General features: G+C 34.7%; 1 protein-coding gene across 1 annotated transcript in view; it reads left to right on the top strand.

Moving 5' to 3' along the window:
- Positions 1–5097: 5097 nt before the first annotated feature.
- Positions 5098–6975, top strand: part of LOC129005918 (DNA-directed RNA polymerase I subunit RPA2-like) — a 46446-nt gene continuing 44568 nt past the window's right edge. Inside the window, exon 1 of the mRNA XM_054434959.1 lies at positions 5098–5164. The gene's annotated coding sequence lies outside the window, so the exon portion shown is untranslated. The remainder of the gene's footprint in view (positions 5165–6975) is intronic.

The following is a 6975-nucleotide window of genomic DNA, read 5'->3' as shown; positions in this document are numbered from 1 at the left end:
CAATTGGCGACCTGTTTAGTGTAATAATCTTCCCACCAACTGCCAATTATATCTTTACGTTATTATTTATTTTCAATTAGTGAATAAACGAAACTAGTTGCTGTGCCCCTGATTTGCAACGGGAAGATGTACCAAAAGTCCATACTTGCCTAATCCAAACACTTGTTAAGTAGATTGAATTTTTAAACAAATAGCAATCAAATTTTTACAAAAAAGTATGCCCTTCATTGTACTGTAATTACCCTACTGTTTACATTAAAATATATTAATAACATATTTTTTATAACTTATGGTTATAGAATTTTTCTTCATTTCAATAATCAATTGCATAAATAAACCTACCACATAGTTGTGTAAATTACATAATGTTTACAATTAACATATGTTCTTCTTCTCATTTTTAATTTCTGACAACAGCTGGAGTTACATAACAATGTCTGTTTCCCATGAATCTTATGGAGAAATATGAACCTGTAAAGGGCCCCATGGCCTCACCCTAATTATTTCCCTAAAAAGAAAGTTTCCTGCACAACTTCACGTTACGCTCTTTCCAAATGACACCAAAAACATGCTAACCAGTTTAGTAGTTTCGGAGGAGTAAATGTCACAGAAAACCCTGCTTGCGTATTAAATAAGTTAAAAATCCCTCACCTCAGAGTTTTGAAAGCCCGTGGAGCAGATACTAGTTCAATATCGAAGGTCAGGGTTAGTTCTAATCCTCGGAGCGGTAGCTTGATTTTTGTCCAATTTGAGTCCAATCGGTTCAGTAGCTTATAGTTTATCTCATACAAACACACAACACCACCTCTTCTTTATAATAGTATAGATAGATTTAGTAGATGATAGATGGATAGATAGATGTCATTATTATGTGATTATTGTTATTGTTCATATTTAATTTGTTTACAAGTTGTACACAGATTTAGTTTAGTTAGTAAAGATACTTTTAAATATGAATACCTACATTATTTCATACAATTTTCAACAGTACATTAGTGGAATGCCCCGAACCCATTGTGCCAAGAGTAAAAGTACGGTACTTTGATATTATCCGGAGGCCACCCTTATACAGCGTGCTGCGGCGGTTATGTTAGGTTGGGTTATCATAAATATATTTGTAGAACTTTCTTAGTTTCGTTATGGATGGAATGATACCAGATGAGTCATACCATCGCCAAATCCCCTCCAAGTAGGCCAAGGTCAGGTCTTTGACCAATGGCCCGAGCGCGCGCATCACCTGTCACCGCCTGTATCTCAGGTATCGTCACTCATGTTGTATTGTTAGATTCATAATGAAACGAGGAAACCCAACCTAACATAACCTCTACAGCGCGCAGTATTTACTCAGTATCTACTCGGCGGAGTTCGTGTGGCAGCTAGGGGCGGTGACACATTCAACTCAATCTTGCCTTCTGGGAGGCAGAACTCAAAAACCGCTAATTGCAATTGCAATCATTTCATATTTGGACAGTAAGTTAATTAAAGTATGTTCTTTCTAATTATGTGTTTTTTTTTGTCTTCGGTAAAAAAATCCCTCTAGAAAACAAGTGGCCTCCGAATAATACCAAAGTAACGGTACGGTATTTCCTGAAGCATGGAATGGAACTTCAAGCAGAGCATGATAAATTCAATAGAAATCTTGGTTTAAGGTATCTCCTTTAAGGCAATACCCTTGACTCAAGAGGTCAAAGTACGTTACCGGTTGGGTCGAGTCTAGTTCTGTATCCTTTCTCAAATTCTTCTAAATAGAAAAACAGGTGCGCGCTAGTCCACACAAAGTACATTTTAGGGAATGGGCACACGGAAGGGACTAAGGCTAAAGGTGTAGTGACGTCATATCTCTAGTGGCTAATGTCTTCTCTTGAGGCGACATGATTACCGTAACGAAACGATGTGATTTCAGCGGCGTTCGTGGCATAGTTGGTAGCGTTTCGGGTTGGTGTTCAGGTAGTCCCGGGTTCGAATCCCGCTGGCAGCACTAACTTTTTGTCAACAAATTTTTCATATCAGCAAGTTTGGTTGGTTAGGTTAGGTTATGACAGTTTAATTTTATAATACTAAATTTTAAAATTAATTTTACAATTAATTAAAAATTATAATTAATTATTAATTAGATTTTTATCTTATATAGTTTTTATATTATCAGCAAGTCTGGTTGGTTAGGTTATGTTATGACAGTTTAATTTTAAAAATTAAAAATTTATTTTATAATTTTAAAACAATATTATAATTAAAAAGTTAATTTTATAACTAAAAAATAAAAAAAAAATATTTAAAATATTTCAACTTAGCAGTTCTAGCGGCGAACGCTGACACTACAAGCACCTACAAGATATATTAGCCTTAGTCCCTCCCGTGTGCCCCACCGTACATTTTAGTCTGTTGTACTCTGTATCAACGATGTATATTTTGTTTTATGTTTTTGGTTGAATGTATTATTATTTTCACCACAATACGGTTTTAAGAGAAATTATAACCAAACAATACATTTTCATAATTTTTGTTTAGGCCATACACACGTGAATTACAATTAATTGATGAAGTTGTTAGGTAACTTATTTTGCAATTCATTGTCATAATGCTGAAAAAGAAAATAAGTATGGGTATTATACCAGGTAAACACCTACAAAAAATCCTAAGAAACTAATAACTTATTTTCAAACTTATTAAAGTTTCATGTTTTTGTCTTTAGTAAAAATATGCGAAAACATAACAAATAATGTTATTTTAATTCTAGAATGACCCTAAGTCGTTAATTTGTAGTGAGTTTATCTTACAAAAATTTTCTTTAAACAATAACCGTTGATTAAAAGGAAAAATTGTCTTGCGAGGATGCGCGTGTAGGATACTTTATTTCTATGGCAGATCTTTTTAGGAAAACGATTCGAAAATTAATGAATTCACAATAACTAATGTCTAGTTAACTTAACAGTAAACTAGATAACACAAGTCCAGGTAAACTACAAAAAGTAGTGATGCAATTTATAATACACAGACAACAGCGGCTTTTGCCAACAAAGATGGCGGGTTGTCGTGTACGCCCCATGTTAACTCTCGTCAACCCGCCACCTCGCATGTAAGCGACAACGTGCCACCACGTCAACCCGCCATCACTATTTTATGAGGTGGCGGGTTGTCGTGTACGCTCAATGTTCGGTGTCGTCAACCCGCCACCTCGCACGTAGACGTCAACCAGCCACCACGTCAACCCACCACCACACTAAAGAGGTGGCTGGTTGACGTGTATGAACATGTCTAAGCACCATCAGGACAACGTGCCACCACGACAACCCACCACCACACATTTTTCCGAGGTGGCGGGTTGTCGTGCACGCTAGAGTCAACGTGCCACCCCGACAACGAGCCACCACGTCAACCCACCACCTCAAACTTCTTCTTCTTTTTGATGGCGGGTTGACTTGGTGGCGGGTTGACGTGGGGGCGCCTTGAAACATCAAAACCTGATTAATGCAGTAAAGTTTTTAACTGGGATGGATATAATTAATTTCATTGGCACATATTTAACTTCGACATCTCATAAGATTTATACTCGTATATTTTGACGAGATTTACATTCCAAAACTACAAAAGTGTTCAGCCAACGTTTCATAGCGTCAAGAAGAATTCGATTGGGAAACTGGATTAGGAAACGTAACATGGGGCCCTATTTTTGAAATGGTTGACTGTTGAGTTGAGTGTCGAGTCATTCTATTTCCAATCGTTTCGTATTTTTGAAACGGTTGACGGTGGACTTATACAACCAAAACTACTCAACACCTATCGAGCTGTTGAGTGGAGGTTGACTGCACTTTCTTCTTCCTCTCTTTCGGCAAAAAATTACTCTTTTTGAGACGACGCCATATTGTTTTGTTATTGCTTTAATTTACTAATTGCGATTTAGAGGTTATGTATTTGTTGTCAATGTATTAGCATTTAGCACCCAATTATGCGATTGTTTTCTGTAGAATAATCGCATTTTAATTTTATTTACTGTGTCAATACTAGACTATTTAATCAAGGGTTTTATTCTTGTTGGAATGTTTGAAATAGACTAGGCATACTAATTGAACTTATTATAAGATAATTATTGTTATTAGACCTATGATTTAAGGTATTAAAGATTGTGGTAGAGAGAAACAATATCATAGTTTGTTTCAATACCATTCACCTAATAAAGGGATCAAATTAATTTAAGTTACGATATGCTTTCAGTGCGATGGCAAATAGCAGCTTTAACCTAAATAAAAAACAATTAAAAATAACATAAAACAAACCGATGAAGGAAACTAAAATAAGGTGATGTGTTCCGAAATAGAGAGGAAGAAAGCAAATAATAATGTATTTAGGATGAGTGTAGGACCTAAAGTAAAGTGCAGCCTATGCCTAAACTTATAATTAGCTACACCCTAAAACAAACATCCATAGTAAATTTTATTTTTATACTTAAGTTTATTACTTTATTTAGTTTACTTTAGTTTATGACCTAAGTTAAGGTACTTTGCAATCACTAAGATTAAGCAAGACATAACCTCAATCTCAATCTCTCAAGAACGGAGTTGACAGTTTACCTCAGTGTCTCGAAATATGGCAGATTGAGAAATTGAGATTAGCTGCCAGATTTTAGAGTAAGAAGAGGTTAAATCGAAGTCCGCAAGAACTCTGCATTGTGATTGGTTCAAAATGACGTCATCTGAATTTTTGACGGTCGTATGCTCTACATTTCCACCACGAGTCTCTCAACTAGTGATTCCCAACTCGCTTCCCAACTGTTGGGTTTCAAAAATACCAAATCATGTTGTTGGTTGAGTTGAGTGCTGACGATTGACTCAACTGTCAACCATTTCAAAAATAGGGCCCATGGTGTGGTGCTATACTCGAATATTTTGACGAGATTTACATTCCAAAACTACAAAAAAGTGTTCAGCCAACGTTGTTCAGCCAAACAAGCGTCTACAGCCTGACTGATCACTTATTGCAAACGAAAAAAACTGGCCAGTAGCCACTGAAGAAGAAGAACCATCTTGTTGATGACTGCGGTCTGTCGTCTGTTACTTAGCAGCATAAACAAAGTCAACAAACAGACTCCCAGATATAAAACATAACCTCAACCCTCAAAACCAACTAATATTTTGTAGTATATTATTTCACCTTGAATCCTACTAAGGTATATAAATATAAGCTATTTTTAATGTTGACGTTATCATTTATCTTATTGTTTTTTAAATTATTGCTACACCATTTGTTACTTCGATTTCCAAATTAGTAAGTTAGGTTCTAAACAAACAAGACAGTTCATACTTTCTCGGATATGAGGGTTAGAGGACTAACCTAGTTTAAACCTACCTGGATAGTATAATTTTATGTTAACAAACCAAATTTAATTCTGATTAGATGAAACCAATGGCAAATCTATAACACTAGTCCTAATGTGTTGAATCGAATTTGGGTACAGTTTCTTAACTGGGCTACGCTAATATTGATTGAAACTATCGACTCGATTAGTAAACCTTTCATGCGATTTTTTCACCATCAGCAAGTTTGGTTGGTTAGGTTAGGTTATGATAGTTTAATTTTATAATAGATATATTTTAAAATATTGATTATTAATCAATATTTTCAATTCGATAGTTTCAATCAATGTTTGCGTAGCCCAGTTAAGAAACTGTACCCTTGAATGAAATTACAAATTTTTGAAGTAGATTGGAAAACATTGCCTCTTGTATTCACTTGACTGGAATTGGGGTTTGTAATTATTGTTGTTATTATTATTATTTTATTGTTTATACTTCCATACTTACATTTCAAGTATTTAAATTTAACCTTTTTTATTTTTGAAAGGAAATACAAGGTGGTGTGTTGCTAGCCTACTTAGTGGTTAGTGTCTTCGACTTCAGAGCAAGAATGATAGGTTCGATTTCTGACACATCATCCACAACATTTGATGGGCTTGGACCGCTTTACCTTGAATGTTTTTGTGATTAGGTAGCTCTCCTACAAAATGCCTCTGGTATACAGAGAACAGTGTCAAAAAAGAAGATAAAAATTTAGAAATTCATTCCAACTGCAATTTTTGTGTATGGCGGCCACGGCCACTATTAGAGTGATTAGGTCATAACAAACAGTTTACAAGTATATCCTTCATTACATTTGAATCCAAGGATACAGGAACAACTTTTCCAAAGACAAATTTCCTTCCACCAAATACTGCTCTAACTTGGCAAAGGTCAGATTTTTAACAGGAGTGGGCAAATTGTATAACACTGGGTCTTCACCAGACCACAAAGTTTGTTCGGGTACTTTCCTGTTAAAGGGAACATTAATTATTATCGATGATTTCTTTTCGATTTATCGATATTTTTGTTTTACTTTACGATCCGTATTCCTTCTGTTTTAATATCTTCAAACGCATTTAAATTACAAATTAAGAACTAACCTTGTTTAGGCAAAAATAATAGCCCATACTAACCAAACTTGCTGTAGGCTAAGTTAGCATTTCAAAATTCCGTTTGATAACAGAAAATGCATATGGGGAATAGGCTATCAAACGGGGCTAACGGAAAGTTGAAATGTTACAGCAAGTTTGGTTTGTTAGGTTAGTTTAAAAGAGTTTTATTTCATTACAGTAAAATGCACTTTGGCATGTAGTATTTAATGATTTTTATAGCATGTAGCATGAACTATATTATTACTGCGCTTAAATTTACTTTGTTCTATTTTGTCTTTGATGCTCTATTTTTGTGTTATTTGTGTGTCATATTAATTGTACTTGCAACTGAATCAACTTAAATTATTGAATCTAGTAGTTATTATTACATGTAACTTAAGCGGCTTTGAAAGAAAAATGTATCATAATATTCTGTATACTTAATTAAACATATTTTGTAAAGTGGCGATTGCCGTATGTACGAATAAATAAATAAATAAATAAATTACAATATTTTTTGGGCTGCACTTTACTTTAGGTCCTACAGTCAT

Source organism: Macrosteles quadrilineatus, unplaced genomic scaffold (genome assembly GCF_028750875.1).
Source record: "Macrosteles quadrilineatus isolate MER2022 unplaced genomic scaffold, UCM_ALF_1.0 Scaffold_44__1_contigs__length_1017569, whole genome shotgun sequence".
NCBI lineage: Eukaryota > Metazoa > Arthropoda > Insecta > Hemiptera > Cicadellidae > Macrosteles > Macrosteles quadrilineatus.
The sequence above is the reverse complement of the archived record's forward strand: the minus strand, read 5'-3'. Positions and strand labels throughout refer to the sequence as shown.